Source organism: Triturus cristatus, chromosome 11 (assembly GCF_964204655.1).
Source record: "Triturus cristatus chromosome 11, aTriCri1.1, whole genome shotgun sequence".
Lineage (NCBI taxonomy): Eukaryota > Metazoa > Chordata > Amphibia > Caudata > Salamandridae > Triturus > Triturus cristatus.
In genome coordinates, this window is record NC_140594.1 from 716,705,821 (window position 1) to 716,729,278 (window position 23,458).

General features: G+C 44.4%; 1 long non-coding RNA gene across 1 annotated transcript in view; it reads left to right on the top strand.

Moving 5' to 3' along the window:
• Nucleotides 1-6,490: 6,490 nt before the first annotated feature.
• Nucleotides 6,491-23,458, top strand: part of LOC146785366 (uncharacterized) — a 245,642-nt gene continuing 228,674 nt past the window's right edge. The window contains exons 1-2 of the long non-coding RNA XR_014970626.1: nucleotides 6,491-6,612; nucleotides 10,456-10,578. This is a non-coding gene — a long non-coding RNA (uncharacterized LOC146785366). The remainder of the gene's footprint in view (nucleotides 6,613-10,455; nucleotides 10,579-23,458) is intronic.

The window sequence follows — 23,458 nt, forward strand, 5'->3', positions numbered from 1 at the left end:
CACAGGAGCGCGGGGTAGGCTCCCGTCCCCTTCTTGCTTCTTGCCCCGCCCACAACAAGGCAGCCCTGCTCCGGCCGGACTCCGCTTCTGCCGGGAGGCCCCACCTTCGTTGGTCACCGTCCAGTGCGGGGTGGGCTCCCGCCTGGACTCCTCTGCTGGCTCGTTTCTCCTGGGTGCACCGGAGCGCGGGGTGGGCTCCCGTCGGCTTCCAGGTCCGTCCTTGGGCACAGGAGCGCGGGGTAGGCTCCCGTCCCCTTCCTGCTTCTTGCCCCGCCCACAACACGGGCGCTCAGCCTGGCTTCCGGGTCGTGGCGGTGAAACGGGCAAATGAGGGGTAGGCTCCCTCACAATTAAGATTAATAAGCGGGGTGGGCACCCGCTTTTGGAAACAAATCCCCAACTGCGGCAATGCAGGGTGGGCACCCGCTATCGAGGCAGCAAAAGCGGGGGAATCCCTACGTCGGGATTCCCTCGGCAATGATCGCAGCTCAGTGCTGCCGGCAGCCATGGAACGCGCTTCCTCTGAGCTGGCAAAGAGCCAAGTGCTCTGTTAAGATAAATGCAAAAGCGCTCCCAGGGCGCTAGAGTCCAAAGTCTAGGGTTGAACAAGTGGAGAGCTTCTCCCAATAACAAGGCCAAGTTCCAAGTCCAGGGAAAGCCCTTCAGGAAGCAGGGGGGGCAAAGGCTGGGCCCAGGAGCTCACAGGGCCCACCAGCAGGGAGGCAGTCCCCAGTGGTGGTATCTCCTGGCGCCCAGCAGCAACAGGCCCCCCTCAAGTCAGGAACATAGAGAGAGAACATTTTTCATGGGGTCACAGCCCCTTTTTATACACAGGTTTCCTTTGTCACCAAGGTGCAGGGCAAGGGGAAAACCAGATGCAACTGGTTATGGAGCACTTTGTTTTGCTCAGCCCCTCTCCCTATTCACAGGACAGGCTAGGGACATCAGACGCACCACAGGGGGCGGAGCCATCATTGTGGAGGGAAGGCACAGCCCTTTTCAGGTCCCAGGTGCAACTCCTCCCTCCCATCTAGCTGCTGATCTCCCTATTCACCACTGGTCTGACTCATCCTGGCTCCTGGAATTCCCCACACCATCCAGCACCTGTCAATCACAAGCCAGACATGCACTCCACATCAGGCAGGCAGACACACAGCACACAGAAGTGCCAACTTCTAGAAGTGGCACTTCTCCTATAGTTATAATAAATCCGCGCACATCATTGCGCAGCATTTCTTCTTGCGAGTTTGCACATACTAAACTTGACCCTGCACTCCTCTCACATCAGGAACTACCATGGACACACATATCCCCCATGCATTCCTATGGGAGGGCAGGCCAGTCTCACTAAATGTAACACAGAGCGCACGCACTTTACACTGGGACACAGTGTAAAAGTGCCTAGAGGCCTAAAACAACTAACATCAGGCCACATTGAAAGGCAAAAAGTTTAGGGGTGAACCTGGCAGAAGGGCCAAGTCCAACATGCCCTGACTCTCCATCGCTTGGGGAGTCCCCAGGACCTTGCTGGTTCGCCCCAAAGCATCTTTCTCCTTTCTGCATGGGTTGCTGTTGCCAAGTCTTGTTGCATCCAATCCAGGCACCGACACTGCAGCACTCAACATCTTTTGTGGGACAGCTCAAATCTAGATCCTGGTTATCCTCGACACCTCCTGGTCCTCGTGGCTGAAAAGTCAAGCTTCACCTTCTTCACCTGAAACACCCAACATCAGTGGGCATTCGTCTATCGTGCCCCTGGTCACAGGCAAGTGACCTAGACTCTGTCCCCTCTGCTTTCAGGTTCTTCACATCTCCAATCCAGGCTTGGATCTCTTCGGACACTTCGCATCTTCCCGGCAGCAGCACTTCTTCGTCAGCGCCCATTGAAAACGACGACGTGACCCGACACCTTATGACACCTAAGCAGCCGGCTTCCCTGGGTGAGGTAACTCAAGTACTCCGGTGCTCCCATGGGTGTTGACCCTAGAACTGTCTAAGCCCAAGAGGGTTTGGTCCCAGGCCATTTCTAAGTGTCCTTTAACTCTAAAAATCTAACCGTGACTTTCCCCATAGACGCTAACGGGAGCTCGCGGCTGTGCTCTCACACTGCACACGGCCCCCGTGGGTCCCCTGTGTCCCTACCTTGGGTAGTTCCTTGGGGTTCCAGCGATTATAAAGGCTCTAGGCCTTGTGTCTAGTTAAGTTGTGGTTCTTATACCACTTTTTTAGTATATGGTTTGGCTCGCCCCTAGGGCCTAACGTGTATTTGTGCTACTTTAGTGTAATATTTGAAGTGTAACTTATGTGCTTTTGCCTCCTGCCTCATAAAGAGACTAGAGGGGTGTGTTTAGTAATTAATACATATATTTTATATATATATATATATATATCTGGTGTGGTCTCCTTTCATTTATCCACTCAAGAGATTATAGACTGGTAAAACAAGCTTCTTTACATTCCTTCAAGACTTAGCCTGGAGGCTTCTCTCCATAGCTACCACTAGGATAGCTTTCAATAAAGCTTGTCTTTAACCTATCATCAATAAGGGGTTGTTTGGACTGGTGCAAAGTGCCCACTATAACTAGTGGACAGCATATACCAGGCGAACATCTCACAGGCTTCAACGGACGGACCCCTTCCATGAGTTAGGAGTGAAGGGAACTGTAGCAACAATATTGTGACATCAATAAATTGTCACTACACTTGATCGCACTGGAATGGAGAATTGTCCCCTCCAGTCCATTGTTTGTAGCCAAATACTTTGAAGAATATTGTCAGGAGGAAAGTATCCCCGTGAAGAAAGCTAACCTGCCTAAACTTGTGACAAAAGTGCTGGGAGATATTTGTAGTAAGGAACTGAAGAAGGAGGTTGGACCTGCTAAATACCTCCGAAACGAGTTGCTTCTTGGTCTACTTGTCATAAAAGTTTTGTGAAACATATACATTTTTCGTGGTAACAGATGAAAAGGATAAACCAACAAAATTAAATGATGAATTGCTGTACTTGAAATTGCAATAATTGATTTGCACTTTTTTCTATAGATTTGATTTTACATTGTAAAAATCTTTTGTGGATATTGTATTTTAACATTTTAATCGTGAAAAGTCTTTTAAACCAACCAAATAAAACAATTTTTTGGCTACTGTGATATGTGATAGTTGAATGTTGAATGTGGTGTGATATGATTGTTGTATGCATTTGAGGTATCCCAAAGGGAGTTTATTTTAGACCTAGTTTTCCCTAGCTCTGGCACAAAAAAAGCTACCTAGCGCCAGCGCAGGCACCCTGCGGCCATGTTACAAGGGTGCCCATACTGCAGAGACAATTGTTCATGTGCAGGAAGGGGCACTTTCCTGCAAATAAACAATCAACAATGACGATTTGAATCTTCCATGTATGCTGCAGAATGCAGCACACATGACAAAAGCAAAAAATGAGCAGAAAATAATAATTTCTCCTCTGTCCTCAAATCTAACGCCTGGTATTTCATGACGTTAGGTTTTAGCGCTGCCTCAGCCTTGTAAATCTGGGGCAGCATCAAAAAGCAATGGGTGTGGCAGTGAAACGCCCACAGGAACACCCATTGCACACCCCTCTGCCACAGAGGACTGTGGTAGAAAGGGACATATTTACAAGGTGACGCTAAGCCATGCAAAGTGGCTTAGCGCCACTTTAAAAATATGGAAAATGGCACTGCGCAACAGGAGCATCCGAAAAAGGTACGCTCCGGTGTTGCTGAGGGCTTCTAAATATGCAGCTAAGTCTGCTCCTAGCCAGCGGGAGATTTAAAAATGCTTCCGCCAGCTGGGAGCAGACTTGTGTTTTATTTCCTTGCCTGCCCTGATACAGGCAGTGAAACAAAACACATATATTGCTTGCGCCCAGAGGCAGCATACAAAAAGCAGCTGCTCCTTCCTGGCGGGGGTTGAGGCCGGCTCCTGCACTATGTGGGTGGCCAGCCGGCCGGGGCCATGGGGTGCATAGGGCTCCCCCAGCAGCTTCCACTGTGTTGGTTTGTGGGTATCCCAGGTGGGCACCAGGGCACCCACCTTTAATTGATGCATGCCCTGGGGGGTGGGGTCTCCAGGGCCAAAAAAGCTTGGGGTGGGGTGCATGCCCCCCTCCCATTTAAAATAAGGTACCATCCTGGCGGATAAGGTTGCCGATGTGGTATCTTCATCTTTGCCATGCATTCGCCCCTTAGTGTTATCTCCCCGCTGCTCAGCCAGAGTGACTATGATGTCATTAGAATGCTGGTGTTTGCATGGTTTGAGAGGGTGTCAGTGCGTGGGCTGAGTAGCAAGGATGCTGTTCCTGGTGGGGCTTCCTTAGTATCATCTTTACCTGTAACCTGAGACTCCTACCTTGAGAATAAACCTTATCCTTTTTCACCGTACTACTGGCTATACTGCATCTTCATTCACCACAATGGTGACGAGTGGAAAAAGGACCTAGTATAAAGAATAAAAGGCTGCTACTGGAACAGCAAACGAAAGAAGTTTACAACTGACGATTATCTGAAACTATACAAGAGACTTAACACTAAAACTGAACTTATACATGTGCAACCTGGAGGTAATGAAATGCCCTGAAGGCCCCACCGGTGTGTCTCTACATCTGTCAGCCTACAGTTTGGGGTTTTCAACCATCTATTCATCAATTTTCTTCAACAAGCATAGCACTCTGCCTTTTGGTACTTGTGCCAACTGAATGCTGAAAAGTTTCTGTCACAGCTCAGGCTCGTGGGCATTTGACTGTTGACAACATTTAACCTGCTTTAAATTATCTTGTGCTATGTTACCTCTGGGTGACTTTTATACTTGAGGAATGAAACTTACAGCCTGCTGTTCACTGAAGACTTGCTTCAATCTTTTAAGTTTTTTGGGTGAACTGATACCAAAGAGACTGTTTTACCCAGCGCCTACTTACAAGCAATGCTTCAAACAAAGGATTCTGGCATCACTGAAACTACGTGTACTGACAAAGTTTATCTGGAAGATAGCGGAGCATTTGGAAGCATATGGTATCGTTTATTTGTTTTCCTCTATCAACCACGAAAATAATTCTGGCGAAAGTGTCTGCTGAATTAGTCCTAGCATGCAAGACTGAAGAGTATGTGAATAGAGTTTTGTTTCTGCTTTAGTGTAAATATAAGTTGTATGTTTTGGCCTGCGGTTCTGGCAGTGTAATAGAGGAAATCAGTGTACATTTTGGCTTGCACAATGCTAAAACTGAGGACATTTCATTGTTGCCAGCTCCTGTGTGAACTGCTATAGCATTATTCCTGAATTCTGCGGGGCCTATAAAGGTCAGGGAGGGGAGCCGCACAGCTCCCCTCCTCTTTTATTTATATTTCTGCCACTGGATGGGGTCCCCGGGACCTAATTAGGCTCAGGGAGAGAGGCTAACAATGCCACCTCCCTTTATTAATTACCTAGCCCTGGAGAATGGGGTCCCTGGGGCCTATGGTCCGGGGTAGGGACCACACGGCCCCTCTTTAAAATAAGGAATGGACTTGGAGGATGGGTTCTCTGGGGCTATAAAGGCTTGGGAAGGGGTGCTGCATGGCCACCTCCCCTTTCTTTAGGTCTCGCCTGGCGTAGGCTGCGCGCATGCGCAGTCTCGCTGGCGAGATTTAACGGTTTGAGGGATTTTCTGTAAGGGGCATTAAGGCCCGCCCCTCTTTTCCATTGGCCGGTGTCACCGTTTATGCTAAACAGTGGCCAGCCATTGGAAAAGAGGTGTCGGTGACGTATTTGCTCGGCTTTCTGAGCCGTCCCATTTGGACGGGCTCGTCTGCCTTCCTTGCGTCTCAAAAGGTTTCTTTTCTTTATGGGGTCAAACACATGGCCCCATAAAGATAAGAAACCTTTTGGCAGGCGAGGCCGTCCAAGTGGGATGGCAGAAAAAGGCAAACAAAACGTCACAGACGATTACATTAAAAACAAACGATGGCCCGCTCTTACTCCGAATTCAAGACCTGTGTGCGCAGCGGCCATCTTAAAACAGTACTCACAACCAAGATTTCCCTAGTACACCTTCTAATTAGTAACCATCCCCCTCCTTAAAGTTTTTCAGCATATGGTATAATATGTGTCAGACCTATGGTTATTTCAGATTTTGTCTGGTATTGGTTTTTACCGAGCCCGGTACGAATTGCTATGGGCTGTGTTTTATATTCTTTAAATGGCGTGCTTAACTTTGTTCCGGATCACTTCGGGTTCGGAACCTCAACCACGTTATATCTCTCCTGAGAAACCATCTCACGTTCACTCTTGGCAAAAAAACATTGTCGCCTCTTTAATTCATCACCCACACCAGCCTCCCTGACGTCTCCACCACTCGCGCTTTAACGTTATGACGCCTGGATCGCACGCCAGGTCACCCTTCTCTGATAAGCGTGTGGAAGTGGAATGCAACAGGAGGCGAAATAGAAAGCGCTGGGCACTACAATACCCAGTAGTCTGCGCGCCGCGCACGCGCCCCGGCCACGGCTGCAACGGCCTTGTATGTTACGTGGGTTGCTTCAAACCAACCTGGTTTGAATGCTGTGGTGTCCTGGTCCGTAGTGTGCACGAGCAGATCGATGTAAGATGGCGGCCGTGGAACCGGTGAGTCTTCATTAGCCGATAGGAGGAGGGGGTAGCATGCGCGATTTGGAGACAGGGGCGAGTGGGAGGGTCATCCAACCCCCGTCGCCCGGTATTATTACGGGGAAGCATATACAGGCACAGTGTGGGTTTCGTGGAACGTTCTTAAACTAAATTTAGTAGCGGAGGGGTCTTACCCCGACCCCACCAAAAGGCCTGTTTCTTTTATAGCCGGTAGTGGTGGTCCTTGCAGTTGATGTAATCGATCCTCGCTATAGCGATCCAGCCAATTCTTGCTGTCTGTCCCTGTTTATCTGCTTTCCTAAAGTATCGCCGCATGCCTGCCATCACCCCGCCCCCGCACAAGCTGGTGCCAGCAGCCCTCTTGGGTCAGAGAGTGAACACTGGCCTGCCGGCTGCTGCGGCTGAGTTCACTACACATGTCATCTATACACTGGGTTCCTTCCGCGGGCCCTGTTGCGGCCCCGGTTTTGGGAAAGCCTTTCGTTTCTCATCCGATGATCAAGTAATCGTTTTAATTAAATCAAAGTCTGAGGAAAACACTTTTTGAATGAAAATAAAAACGTTTTAACATGTATTTAGTCTACTCGTATGGAGCTTGATTCCACATATGACTGTCATATCTCTTTCAACAGCTGGAACAGAAATCCCTAGACTGTAAAACTTTGTGAGACTCCATCTGGTGCTTTGGATGGTGCTCTTTTATTGTCCGGACATGGATTGAATTAATCTCGACCACGTGTATTACCCATGTTTCTTATTCATTTACGTCAAGCATAGAGGAAGTCTGTAGCCGGGACAAGCAGTGTACAGTTCTGACCTCTCTGGGCAGTGCCCGGGACTTGCTTCACCGTGGCTATTTAAATCTTGTGCTGGGCCGTGCTGTTTGGCACTTTCTTGCTGCTCATATTGGGACATGACATTTTAAAACTTGTGATCAGAGGGTCCGACATCTTGACCATCCAACGTCGAGTTGCAGTGGCATGTCCTCATACTTCGGATCCTTTTGATTAATAGGGCAGGGTGTAAAGGGCACGGACGGGCTTTTGGGATATATCATTTTTTAATTATAGAGTTCATGTTGGTGACTTCATTTTTTGCCTGGTCAACTGCTTTACTTAATATTAGGTGCTATTAGTTATGTTTGCTTGAGTTGAACTATACAGTTGTTTAAAGAAATAATTGTTTATGTTTATTTAGTTGTCACCGACTGACATGCAAATTTACTTATGAGAGAGAATACCTCTAATGCAACCCATCTCTGTCAACGACCTATAAGGCACCTTTTCTTCTAGTTAGTGTGATACGTAGCCTTAAAATCTGTGGTATAGTTAAAGATGGTCACAATAGTCCGTGTTGTGGCTGCTGTGTTCTTGAGTACCCAATTCCTAGCATCTAACAACTTCCAGAAAGACCATATGTTGAGGTGTAATTTTCTACAAGGTAATAGAATGTAGGCATTTCAGCTTTGGATTTCAACATTCTATCATGGTTCTAATTTTCTTTCTTGCACTCTAGCAAATTCTTAAGTGTCTCACAATCTCTTCCACTCTGACTCATGCAATATTGGGGTTTGACGGGTCAGTTGACTAGTGTTAAACAGGATTTGCCGTAGGTCTCGTCTTTTATTAAGTTAAAGCCTTTTGCTTTGCTATACAATACCATTAGCAAAGCAAATGGCTTTAACTTAATCAAAGGCGAGACCTATTGCATTTTCAATGCTTGTAATATTAGGCCATAGGGATTGGGTTTCCAGGGCCCAAGAAGGTCGGTGGGGAGGACGCACGCCCCATCCCCTCTTTAATTGTAGGTAGCTTTTAGGACACCACCTGCTAGAGTACCTATATGGCTGCAGAAACTTATTGTTTTTCATTAATGCCATAAAAAAGGGAGACAGAATCTTATTTCCTTGCAACAGCCCTCTCTCAAAATATTCCTTTATTACAGCTGGGTGTGAAAATACAAACATGTGTACAGCTGTCTATATCTGAGTATTTAAGAATAGGGATTCATTAATATGAAATCCATGCCTCTTATCGGAAACACAGGAATTGGTTGAAGATCCAGAACTTATGTTTTCCACACGCATGAATGTAAATACGAGCAGTGGCCACCCCCTTCCTGCACCACTAGAAGAATCTGCATACTAGCACAATTACACAACTCTCTCACTTGAAGACCCACATAAAAATCACCTAGCTCGGAGACCTAATAGTATGTCCCTAGCTCTTGCGTTAAAAAATAAATTCCTAGGGTTTGCAGAGTAGAAAAATGCATCTCAGCAGTCTAGGGGGATTCAGTTAATTCAGTTACAAGTCATAGTCACTTCAACACCAAACTATAATGTCACTTTGTCCGTTGTTTTTTTCAGTGAATTTATATTTTTATTAATCATACTCAGAAAACTCCCACCCTGCGCATGGACTTCGGCTGTGTGCAGGTTGTAGGGGGTAGTTGCATGCAGGGCTTGGTACCTTGCCAGGCCCAGCACCCAACCCACACGGGCACCCAAACCTTTGCTATAAACAGCTTTTGGCCATGAGCAGTGGGGGCATTGGTCCCAGGGGCCAGTCAGAGGCCACCCATGGGTGACCAACCCACGTTTTATTTTTAATTTTGTTTTCAGGCACCACTATACTTCTGGGGCTTCCACCATGCAAACTTGACCCCAATAGGACCACAAGACACTACCATGGAGGTGAAGCTTGAGTGGCGGGTCCCACAGGAGTACTGTGGTACCTTATGAGAGTGCTGTGCTGGGTCCAGCCGATGAGCCACAGTATCAATGGCAAAATAAAAAATGCCACTTTGGAGGTAAATCAGAGTCCTTTTCAGCAGTGCAGGGGTGGTCAGGGAGTCCGAACTCTTCGCCCTTATGCCATATTTTAAAAACATTTTCAGGAAACAAGTACCACGCACAATTTCTTCTGAGTTGTGGCCAATGAATCAGATTGCTCCCGTGGTACGTAAGTACTGAAATGGCCGATGTGAGAAAAACTTCCATTAGACAAGAGGGCACAATTTTTTTAATTTCTGTTACTGCAGGACCAACAGCCCAGACTTTTTAACCCTTCATGCCCACCCAATTACCTGTTTAAAAACACATTTCTAAAAAACCGCCACACAGATTTACACCAAATCACTAAAAAGTAAGCATTCTGAGTAAAGTTCTAACTTCCTACCAAATTTGGTGTAATTGCATTCAGCCATGTTTTTCGGTAACAGAAAACAAAGTTCCTGAGGGAATTACAATGGGAAATCAACATTTTAGATCCATTTTTTCCTGCACCCAGCTTGACAAATGGGCAAAACTTTCCATGAAGGAGCTGAGGTGGATGAACTGTTTTCTTTGGAAAGTTTTGTGCACATTCATCGAACTGCACCAATATTATTTGCAAAAAACTGCCCTTCCTATAAACACTCTGACCCCAACCCCATTTCTAGGTCTCGCCTGAGCCAGCGCATGCGTTGCTCTGGCGAGACTTTTAGTAAGTGGGCTTTAAAAAGCTGACCACAGCTTTTTGTGTGGCCTAGAGCGTGTGGTTACGCGCACAGTAATGCGCACAGGCGCCATCTGGATTTCTTCTCAGGGCCTTTAGCCGTCGCTCTTCCAGGCCCGTGCGCGCGCACCACTCGCAGGCTCACCTCCTGCTCCCCCTCTCAGTTAACAGTTAACTTTTGCACCGCGGGGCCGCGCTTGTGCTTTAGCGCTTGTTTTTCTTTTTTAATTGCATTGTGAAAGCTCTTCTTGAAAGTCAGGTCTTTCTTTTTTCCACCACTTGTTATTTAGGTAACCACACATTGTAGTTGTCATGATGCTGTTTACATTTGTGTGTCTTTCAGAGTGTCTGTGCCCTTTTGAATGTGTCTGAGATAGTGATGCTGAAGAACAAGATATACCTGCTTGCGACTTGGCAGATGTCTGCATGCATTTCATTCAACTGGCGTGCCGCTGAGTCTAGAAGGGTAAGCATCTTCAGGTTCATAAATGTGTTCCAGTCTGTGTATGTCAAAGTGAATGACAGAGGGTAAATATCTATTTCCGTGAGTGCCTCAAACTGCAGCCCTGTGCCTTTGACTCCTCTGGTGTGTCAGTAAGACAATACCGGTGTGCATGTTCGGGTCTCTCAGTGTACGTCTGAGGGTCTCTCAGAATGAATGGTAATATTCAAAAACTTATCCCTGTGTATGTTTCGGACTTCGTCATTAAGGCTTTCACTCGACTAGGGTTATGCTTAGCCAATTATGGTGAGCAAGTTCATCTCCTTAAGTATGCTGTTACGTGTGTGCCTTAGTGAGTGTTACTGTGCCAATATATGTTGCAGTTTTTGTCTTTGACTACGTCATTGTGTCTTTCTGTGCACCAATTTGACGATGAATCGATGACGTTGCACGTAATTATGTCTGTCAGTGTGTGCACCTGACTGTGTGGGTAATTGTCTGGTGGTATTTTAAAACGTATCACTGTGTGTTTTACTGTGAACGTCAATGTGCCTGTCCCATCACTGGCGTGACACTGAGAAAGTGACAGTGAGCTTGTCTGCCTCTGATTGTGTGTGTCTGAATGAAGGACAGTGTGCAAAAACATGTTGCTTTGTGCATCTTAGAGTGCAACAATGTGCCTTTCACCACTTTCGTGTGACAGTAAATCAGTGACTCAGAGCATATACCACCGAGTGAGTGGCGGTGTGGGATCACTTGTTTATTTTCTACTAAAGCTTTGTAAAACGTTTTCTGTATATATGCAACAGTCCGAAGATAAAACACTTATGTGAGACAGATAGCGCACATCCATTTGATAGGTGAAGGTGGTAATATTGGAGTTTAAATGTGGAGGGAGCACTGACAGTATTATGGACCACTGTAAAGAAATGTTTCACTTTATGAGTGTTAGGCTTGATCAGCAGCAATCAAAAACAAGCATTTGCAATGCAATAGGTCTCGCAGTTATGAGAGTTTCAGCTATTGGCATTGTAAATAACAATGCCTTTTATTTATGTTTTTAAAACAAAAACAAAAATAAAAGGCATTATTATTTGCAATGTCAATCGCTCAAACTCACTTAAATAAGAGACCTATTGCATTGCAAATGCTTGTTAATTTTAATGTCTGTGTGTGTGTGTGTGTATATATATTCACTGAAAAAACCATAGGTTTCAGGCACGTTATAGTTATGAATTAGCATTTAAAAACCTTAAAAATTCACTGAAAAAACCATAGGTTTCAGGGGCGTTATAGTTAGCTGGACTTTTTGTACGTTTTGTACGAGTGAAAAGTCCAGCCCCCATCCCCCGGGACTGGCCTTTGTTTTTTATTATTAAAAAAATATATATATTTATAGAAACACCTAGGACATGCTGGACAAACCGTATGTACCTATCACCATGATGATTTGCGTGATATTCATTAAAAGGCGACTATGCATAGAATGAATCCACATGGAATGTATTTACACCGCTAGTGAAGCTCTGACGTGTCTGACGCCCTACCGTGCCTTATCCCGGCGCCCCGCCGGTGGGTACTCTCCAAGTAGACACCCTTGTCGTGTATTTATACAAACATGGGTAGCAATTGACGGGCACATTTAATATACACGCACACCAAGCCATTCAAAGGGGATTCGACAAAAATTCGACCAAACTATGCAAGAAACCCCCTCACGGTTAATGAAACACACATCCACCGCCGGATGTGTAATACTTTTTATTTTACTCTCTGGAAAGGAGACGAACCTCACTTGAGAGTCACAGCATGCTCCTGGCTGAGCCTAATGCTGTGTTACACCCACCACTGCCCGCCGAGTGCCTCACACCTCTGTGTTGTATTCCACCAGCTAGTGCGTATGCTATGACACTCTCTAGCCCATTTGCACTGTAACACCACCCCGTGAATATGTCATGCCACACTTGCCTTCGCACGGGTTATATTGCCCCATCTAACGTGCCTTCCTCGATGCCTATGTCATAACGCACAGCGCTATGCCATACACATTACAATCTGGGATCCATATCTTTGTCACAGTGCATATGCAACGTTACACTTCCCAGCACATATTTTATATTACAACTTTAGAGACTAGTTAGGTTACACAACACTGCCCTGTGCATATTACACTCCAAGGCGCATATCGCATAGCACACGCTAGTGCCTGTGCTATCTCGGGCTCTCCAATGAATCTGTCATTGCGCACAATGTATTGCATATTATATTTCACGCCCCGGTTCATCTTATATCACACTTTTTGGTGCATAGTTTATACCATATACTATATCTAGTTTTCATTTTCAATCGTGCTCTCAGGACTATGTTCTATATAACACTGCGTCCACCTACCCTTTTCACAGGCATTACATTTTGCAATGGGGGGTGGAGGGTCAGGGGGTGTTTCTGCCAAGTGAGCACAGAGTCACAGTCACAAACGTCCTCTTCTTCCTGAATATAAGTGAGATTATGCTGCATACTTGTTCATATTTTAAGTAGTTCGCACAGACAAACATTTTAAAAACAATAAATTTCCTAATACCCACCTTCTCTGAACAGTTAGCTTGCTGCCCCATCCACCTCCTCCTATCCTCTGTTGTCTGAATCCATGGACTAGCCTCCTCCCTCCTGCCATGCATGGTCTGATGTGCTGCCACTGCCCTCCATTTAGCATGATGTACCAGTCCACTCCTCCTGCCCTCCATTGCCCAATTCTATGGCCCATCATTGACCTCCTGCTTAGCCTCTGTGCTTAGCTTGCTGCCCCTATTCTCCTTCCCCCTGCCCTCCGATGTCTTTGTGCATGCCCCTGCTCCATCCTTATTGCCCACCATGTTCCATGGACCTGCCACTCCTATCTACTCTGAGTGTTCTGTTGAGCTGCACTCCCCTCCCACCTGCCTAGCATTGTCAGATGACTGTAACCTGTCCCTGCCACCTCCACCCTGCCTGTCCACATGCCATGCCCCTATCCCCTTCCTCCTGTCCTCCATGGTCCATTTTACTGCCACACCCTTCTGCCCTCCCTGGTCTGTTGTGCTGCAACTGCTCCTCCTGCCTGCCCCACGCGGTCTGTTGTGAGGCCCCTTCCCCTGAACTCTCTTGTCTGTGCCCAGGTCCTGACCCTCCCGTCTATCCTCCATGGTCCTTTGTCAATGCCCCTGCACCCTTCTTTTTGCCCATCATAGCCATTTTGCTGCCACTAACCCTCCCGCTTGCCATGCATGGTCTTCTGTGTTGCCATGGCCCCTCCCACCTTCCCTGTGTGGTCAGCTAGCTGCCCCTGACCCCCTCCCACCTTCCCTCCATGGTCTGTGTGTATGTCATCATAGTCTCATTGTTGCTCTCCATGGTGTGTCTTGTTTCTAGTGCCCAACCTGCCTGACCTCCATGGTCATCTTGCTGCTCCTGCCCTGCCCCCTTGCCCCCAGCCCTCTGTTTCCATGTGCAGACCCCTATTCCCTCCCTCCTGGCGTGTCTGTTCCATTGTAATGCCCCTGATTCGTCCCTCCTGCCCTTTATGGTCTGTTATGCTGCAGCTTTCTCTCCTGTCTATCCATTATGGTCAGCTAGCTACCATGGCCTCTTTCCCCTCTGTTCTCTGTTGTCCATGTGCATGGTCCTGTCCCCTCCCTATTGCTTTCTATGGATTGTTGTGCTGCACTCCCGTCCTGCATGCTCTGTGTAGTGTATTGTGCTGCTGCAAACCCTGATGCCTGCCCTGTAGGGTCAGTTTGGTGCACCTCTCCATGCCCCTCCTGTCCTCTGTTATCCGAGTCCATGTCCCTACCCCAATTCCTTTTGCCTACCATGATCCAATGTACCATACTTGCGAACATTTTGAACTTGGTAAGAGGGAGATTTTGAAAAAAAACTGGGGTATTGTTTTTCCCCTTTGAGTTACATTGAAAAAGAGGAGATTGTAGACAGGAGACAGATCAAATAAAGCCCATTTGAGCTTAAAAACATTGGACGTTTCCTGGCTGAAACGGGTCCGTTGGCATGTATGGTTGTACTACCACTGCCTCTTCCTTCTGCCCACAATGGTCTATTATATTGCCACAGCCTCTCTTGCCAGTCCTGTTTTGTTGGTTTGTTGCCCCTGCCCCCCTTTCTACTGCCCTCCATAGTCTGTTGTGCTGCCACTGCCCTTCCTGCCTGCCCAGTGTGGTCAATTTGTTGCATTTGCACTCTCCTACCTGCCTTCAATTTTCAGAGTCCGTGCCCCTGGCCTCTGCCTCTCAACAGTATCTCAATGAACAACTAGATTGCTAACATTCTATATTTATTACAAAAGTGTGGAACGCCTGACGTCATCTTGATGTAATCAGAGTATTTCCTTTAAAAATTACATATATGAGAGGGTCTTACTTGCATCAAAATTATGGTTAGTGCTCTAAAAAACTAAAATGAGGACATATTTTCTGAGTTTTCAAATAGCGACAAAGAACTTTTAAATTATTTGTAATCTTTATGTTTTTTTATCCAGTTGACCACTTGATTAAATGTTGCACCTAGGGGAGAGTATGTGGTGTTACTTCCAGAGCTGCAGACTTTGCAACTGGGGAACCAGGTTGGAGTTTCTGCTTCAGCTCAACATTCTGTGATTCTGGTCAAATCACTTAATCTCCCCATATCTACAACCAAAATGAATTTGATCTTGTGTGATGTAACCAATGCTTGTGTAAAGCACTCCAATACCTGACAAGTCTACACTATATAAAACTGCAAATACACAAAAAATAAGTGTTTTGCACACTTCTGTCATTGGGCTACATGTGGGCTACATCTGGGTGATATTTGTGCTGCATTTGGGCTCTTTTGTCTCTGGTGGCCATCTTGGGAGATTTATTTGTTATGAAGTTTCCTAATTTCCTCATTTACTGCAGTCTCCTCAGTAGGAAATGCTTTCAGTTTTTTACTTTGATTCCATCAAGAAGGTATTCAGATATGTCACACATTTTCCATCAATTCTGAATGTTAGCACTCTAGTTGCTCATTTGATCACTGTAGTAAAGCTACTGCTCACCACGGACGTCTGCTGCTGGTATTAAAAGTGCATGTTTCAGTCTGCATATCAGAATGTTTTAATGAAATAGAAGAGGATTTGAGAAGTCACTCAAAATGTGCCCTAATTTTTCTTTCTTCAGCACTAATCATAATTTCTATGGCAAAATGAACCCCCTCATTGTGTTCCTTTTTAAATTAAATGTTTTAAGTGTTACCAGTTTATTCCAATCAAGATGGCTTCAGGTGTGCCATACTTTTGTCATTAGTAAGACAGTAAGCGCTCTAGTTGTTCTTAAGAACACTCTGGGACATTCTGTCATTGGGCTATACTTGGGCTACATCTGGGTGATATTTGGGCTGCATTTGGGCTCTTTTGTCGCTGGTGGCCATCTTGGGAGATTTATTTGTTATGAAGTTTCCTAATTTCCTCATTTACTGCAGTCTCCTCAGTGGAAATACTTTCAGTTTTTTATTTTGGTTCCATCAAGAAGGCATTCAGATGTGTCACACATTTGCCATAAGTTCTGAATGTTAGCACTCTAGTTGCTCATTAGATCACTGTAGTAAAACTACTGCTCACCAGGGAAGTCTGCTGCTGGTATTCAAAGTGCATGTTTCAGTCTGCATGTCAGAATTTTTTTTAAGAAATAGAAGAGGATTTGAGAAGTCAAAATGTGCCCTAATTTTTCTTTCTGCAGCACTAATCATAATTTCTATGGCAAAATGAACCCCCTCATTTTGTTCCTTTGTAAATTAAATGTTTTAAGTGTTACCACTTTATTCCAATCAAGATGGCTTCAGGTGTGCCATACTTTTGTCATAAGTAAGACTGTTAGCGCTCTAGTTGTTCGTTAGAACACTCTGGGACATTCTGTCATTGGGCTATACTTGGGCTACATCTGGGTGATATTTGGGCTACATTTGGGCTCTTTTGTCTCTGGTGGCCATCTTGGGAGATTTATTTGTTATGAAGTTTCCTAATTTCCTGCAGTCTCCTCAGTAGGAAATACTTTCAGTTTTTTACTTTGGTTCCATCAAGAAGGCATTTAGATGTGTCACACATTTGCCATAAATTCTGAATGTTAGCACTCTAGTTGCTCATTAGATCACTGTAGTAAAGCTACTGCTCACCAGGGAAGTCTGCTGCTGCTATTCAAAGTGCATGTTTCAGTCTGCATGTCAGAATTTGTTTATGAAATAGAAGAGGATTTGAGAAGTCAAAATGTGCCCAAATTTTTCTTTCTGCAGCACTAATCATAATTTCTATGGCAAAATGAACCCCCTCATTTTGTTCCTTTGTAAATTAAATGTTTTAAGTGTTACCACTTTATTCCAATCAAGATGGCTTCAGGTGTGCCTTACTTTTGTCATAAGTAAGACTGTTAGCACTCTAGTTGTTCGTTAGAACACTCTGGGACATTCTGTCATTGGGCTATACTTGGGCTACATCTGGGTGATATTTGGGCTACATTTGGGCTCTTTTGTCTCTGGTGGCCTTTTTGGGAGACGTATTTGTTATGATGTTTCCTAATTTCCTCATTTACTACAGTCTCCTCAGTAGGAAATACTTTCAGTTTTTTTACTTTGATTCCATCAAGAAGGCATTCAGATGTGTCACACATTTGCCATAAATTCAGAATGTTAGCACTGTAGTTGCTTATTAGATCACTGTAGTAAAGCTACTGCTCACCAGGGAAGTCTGCTGCTGGTATTGAAAGTGCATGTGTCAGTCTGCATGTCAGAATTTTTTAATGAAATAGAAGAGGATTTGAGAAGTCACTCAAAATGTGCGCTAATTTTTCTTTCTGCAGCACTAATCATACTTTCTATGGCAAAATGAACCCCCTCATTTTGTTCCTTTTTAAATTAAATATTTTAAGAGTTACCACTTTATTACAACCAAGATGGCTTCAGGTGTGCCATACGTTTGTCATAAGTAGGACTGTTAGCGCTCTAGTTGTTCTTTAGAACACTCTGGGAAGCTGCAGTAGAACACCAAGGAATCAACTGACAGTCTCTGCCCTTGTTGGATGTACATGTTTTACTGAGAATGTCAGACTTCATTCTCAAATGACTGTGAAAGATAATGTGAATTTATAGAAAATATGCTCTCAGTTTAGCTTAAAGATCACCTTCCAAACCTCTGTGGGAAAAGCATGAGAAAATAGTTTTCTCTCAAACATGATTCATGATATCACAGCAGAAGGCTTTTTCACATGGTAAAATCACCTTAGAACACACCACAACTCCTAAAATGAGTATGGTACCATCAACAAATGATTTATAATGTAACTAAAGTCTTAAAACCTTCTATTAACTGCAATGCTTTTTAATGAGGTGCTATCATGTATATTGGTCCCAAGATGGCTGCCAACACTTCTTGGATGAAGTGCTGACAGCCAATCAGATCTCACGATGAGATGTGTGGTTAGGCTCCGCCCAGATATATGTGTGATTTTACTTTTGATTTTCTCAGGAACTACTGAACGGATTTACACCATTTAAGCAAAAGGCACGAGTCTGAACTGAGGACTACCTCTTAGCCAAATTTGGTGTAATTCCGTTCAGCACTTCGGGCTGTAGCTGCGTCAACAGGTCCTATAGGAAAATGCATGGGGAAAATGTGTTTTGGGACTCCCCTTTTTTCTTGGCTCCCGCTTGACAAATCACCGCGAAATTTTCAGGGTAGGAGCGGACCAGAGCTGGCCAAAAGTTTGGAAAATTTTGCGAACATTCATCAATCGACGCCAACGTTATTCCAAATAGAATGTTGCGGATTTCCTATGGAAAATAGGTCCTAACTATAACTACCTGCTGGCGACTGCCAGTAGGTAAAATATATATATACACACATGCGCATACACACACACAGTATATATATATGGTGGTTGCCAGTAGGTAGTTATAGTTAGTATGTTGTTTCCATAAGAAGAGCATTTTTCCATTCGCCAATAACTTTGGCGTAGTTTGATGAATCCTTGCGAAATTTTCAAAACTAGTTCAATGCTCACTTCAGCTGCTATCTTGATAGTTTTAGGGTGATCTGTTAAGCGGGGGCCGAGGAAAAGGGGGGGCAAAACCGCTTTTCCCCTATGTTAATTTCCATAGGAACTTTAGAAACGGCTGCAGCCTGAACTGCTGAACAGAATTACACCAAATTTGGCAGAAAGGTAGCTGTTGGTCCAGAAAGTGCCCTTTTTGTTAAATGTTGAAATCTGTTCAGTAGTTGTGGGGTAACTTAAAGAAATTCCCAGTTGTGTTTATAGGGACGCGAAGGGTTCAAGGTTCTGACGCGGGGCTACGGTGCAGCAAGAGTGCTCTTATTGACTGGCCACAAGCTGAGGAAACTTTTGTGGCCACAATTTGATGAAGCGGAGTTGGTCCTGTGGGATTGTTTTAGATGGTGAAAAGCACAGAAGGTGTCAGGGTTGGAGTATTTTGACCCTAGGAGTGCATTATAGGAGTGTCTTAGAGTTTCACAATGCATAGAGTCATTTTTTTCTCCACATGGATGGAGTCACGACCCCATCACGGCACTCAGTGCAGGTCCCTGTGTAATGTCACGGTGGGGGCACGAGCCCACTGAAACCAATTTAAAAAATAAAAAAAAAGGCCTGCCATTTTATTAAATGGGTGTCGGTCCCGAGGTATAGTTGTTGACAAGAAAGAATGTGGAAAGGGTCAGGGTTGAAGTACCCTGTCTTCATGAGGATATTGTTCTTGTTATTAGTTTTATAATGTAAATAGTTTTTTTTGTCACACGCGCAGAGTCGTGACCCCATTATGGTGCTCAGCGCTACCCCTGTAACTTCGCTGTGGAGTCATGAACCTCACCAAAATAAATAAAAATATATATGTATTCAAACACTCACTCATACATTAATGCATGCACTCAAAGATTCACACAGTCACACATCCACTCACAGACCCACTCACAGATGCATTCACCCACTCACACACTTACTCAGACAGTTACACACCTACTCACAGACCCAATCAGAGCCTCAAACACCCACTGAGAGACCCACTTACAGACTCATGCACCCAGTGGCACACCCACTCAGACAGTTATGCACTCAGTCACGGACCCACTCATAGGCTCATGCACTCACTCACTGACCCATTCATAGACTCATGGACTCACTGATTGACATACTCAGAGACTCATGCACTCACACACAGACCCACTCAGAGACTCATGCATGTACTCACAGAGTCATACAGAGAGTCTCTCACCCACTCAGAGACCCACTCAGACCCTCAAGCACTCACAAACAGATGCACTCAAAGACTCACACACCCTTTCACAGACCTACTCAGAGAGTTATGCACCCACTTAGAGATCCTCTAACACAGTCATATACCCAGTCACAGACCCATTCAGAGACTAATGCACCCACTCACATACCCACTCAGACTGCCACAGACTCACTCAAGACCCATTGAGACACTCCCACACCCTCTGACAACTCCACTCAGAGACTCATGCACCCACTCACAGACCCCCTCAGACAGTTGATATAATCATACTTTTTTGGTGTATTAGTATTACTATACGGTGAAAGTAAACCACACAAATCCATACATATATGTATGTTAATAGTGCCATCATTACATCTGAGCCGTGTACCCTAAGCGGTTCTGGAAAAAGGAACGGAAATGGTGTACGACACGTCGCGAATCTCTGAAATCAATCAAAATCACCACAAATATAATATGTATTCAATCCTGTATTTTTGTATTTACTATAGTAATAATCCTCTAACCTCAAACTAAATACTATAAGATTCTATCCATATATAGTATTAATGGTTACAGTGTGCCGGAGTTGCATACCATACGCGAAGAGTAGTGTAGGGGAACGCAACTGCTAAATTAAAAAAAAATCTTCTATGGTACTGTATACAACCAACAACACAGTGTTGTTTAAAAAAATATTAACTCATTACAGAAACACTTACACTTATGCACTAAATAAAATAAATATTTACATTCAACTACTTTTATTCACACATACAATCAAACACTTAATGAAGTATAGATACACTTTATTACACAGTAATGCATGCCACCATACAATCACTCTCACAAATTACAGCATATAACAAAATATAGAAATAAAAAACTTTTAATTAGTTAGTATTAAGATAAAAACCTATTCGTTTTTTGTATACAATTTACAAAATGATACAAACTTAAAAAAAATCTAGAAAGATGTTATAGTTTCAAAATACAATTAAAAAAGATTCAACATATATATCTATACTAAAAAATAAAATGTAAGAGGGGCGTTCTAGTTACAAAATACAATGAAAAAAGACCTTCAAAACTCACTTAAAAACCTCAAAGCTTAGATAGATGTGATAGTTAGAAATTAACATTTGAAAAACCTTACAAATTCACTTGAAAACCAAAAGGTTACAAAGACGTTATAGTTAGGAAATAGATTTTGAAAAACTTTAAAAATTCACTAAGAAAGACCAAAGGTTGCAGGGACGTTATAGTTAGGCATTTGTTACTGAAACCTGGGAGGATGAATCCGACCCAGAGCTGGGCTTAGCAATACCTGCAAGCTACTCGATTCTAAGAGCAGATCGGGCAGACAAGCGGGGTGGGGGGCTAGCAATTATCTTCAGAGATGATTTGCTAGTTTCAGGGTCCATAGCAGGACGCTTCCAAGATTGCGAAGCACTATCCTTTTGGATCATGCTAAGTAAAAACTATACGTTTAAGGGCCTTCTCCTATACAGACCGCCTAGGTCAAGGACCACCTTTCTGAATGCCATTAGCCCTTTTGAAGAATCTAGTATTGATGCAGCAGACTTCAAAGTGTTAGGCGATTTCCAATTCCATCTTGAAAAACAGAAGGACCACAATACGTCCTCATTAATCGATGCCATGGCTAGCTTCTGCCAGAGACAGATAGTTGAGCATGCCTCTCACGACGCAGGGCATACCTTAGGTGTCATTTTCACCTTAAGCTCATCCTTGACGGTTTATGAAGTGTTGCCTGTCCCATGGTCAGACCATAAAGCGATAATGTTCTCATTAAGCACTGATAAACACTCCTTGAGACCGTACAAACCTCATGTCACATCCAAAGGTCGTGACTGGGGTAACATTGAACCAGTCACTCTGCAAGTGTCCCTTTCCTGCTCAAAGCCAGACCTTAACACCAATGCCAATACGGCTGCTCACAGGCTCGCCACCTGGAGTAAAACCACAGTTGACCCACTAGCACCGATAAAGACCTTTCTCACCAGGTGGAAAAATCCCTCCGAACCATGGTTCTCCAACAAATTAAGAGCTCAGAAACAAATATGTGGAAAGATAGAGAGGCAGTGGAGAGCAAATTACGACCTTATGAAAAAATACGCACAATCATTGACAAACTACAAGAAACTGGTAATAGGAGAAAAAAGTAAATACTTCTCAACAAAAATCTTACAAGCAAAGAACTTTAGTAAGGAGCTCTTCGCTACAGTTAAAAGCCTAGCTAAACTGCCAGAGCCACCAAGGATGGAAAACAGTGCCGAAATTTGTAACGTACTGGCTCAGTCTTTTAAAGACAAAGGAAAGACTGTGTACAAGTCCTTTACTGACTGTGATGAAACAACATCTGGGAACCCTCTAGCAGTTATAGCTCCTTTCCCACCCAATCCGTTTACGTACTTTTCCCCTCCTTCCACAGAACAGATTATCCAGATGGTAAAAACGTCCAAATCAGGGGCTCCATCCGACCCCTGTTCTCCTAAAATACTGCACCTGGTACCTGAGGTTGTCAGTGAACAACTACCCTTTGTATATAAGGAGATAATTTGTTCAGGTACTTTCCCTGACTCTTGGAAAATAACATCGATTCTTCCACTCCTAAAAAAACCAAACCTCGATCCAGCCATTCCTAGCAGCTACAGACCTATCGGCAGACTACCCTTCCTGGCTAAGGTATTTTTGGTTGTTTTCCTAGCCTTGCATGCACTGCATTTGTTGAAGTCTACTAAGGCTGGCCAGGTGGATCTAGTGGGTTGAGCAAAGCTTTGTACAATGCTGTTCCTGATGGCTTGTTTTTCTTGTATGTGATGGTATGACATTCTGCTATTTCCTTTCCTGTTACTGGATTTGCATTCAATAGATTCCAGTGCTTAGTCATCACATCTCTGATCTTCCCTGATTTCCTGTTGAAGGTTGTAATAAATCGGGACGTTGTTCCCTTCATACTGTTCTTATTAGTCTGCATCTGTTTGTTCCGAAAGAGAACCTCTTTCTGCTTCAATCCCTGTACTCTTTTCTGTGCCTGTTGTAGAACTCTACCAGGATATCCTCGTTCCCTAGTTCTGTCAAGTATACAATTTTGTTCCTTTATGAAGTCTTGTTCCTGACTAAAACATCTTCGGGCCCTCAATGGCTCCCCATAGGAAATACTCCACTTTAGGGTGTTTGGGTGGTGACTACGTGCTTGCAACACAGAGTTGCCAGCAGTTGCTTTCCTATGTAGGGTAGTACCCAGATTATTGTCTTTCATATAAAGAGCGATGTCCAGAAACTCTGCATATTTATCACTGATGTTATAGGTGAAGTTCAGGTTCAAGTTGTTCTTGCCCAATTGAACAATTAATTCTACAGCTAAAGAAGTATCTCCATCCCATATTAGGAATACATTGTCAATGTAACAAATCCATAATGGTATATGTTAGGTACACTTATCATCCCCTCTACCCAGACCACCTGCTCCTCCCACCACCCAAGGAATATATTTGTGAAGAAGGAAGGGAAGCAGGTGCCCATCACTATCCCCATTCATTTGGTTACAATATGGTCTCAATCAAAGATATGTTGATAGCTAGACAATAAGTCA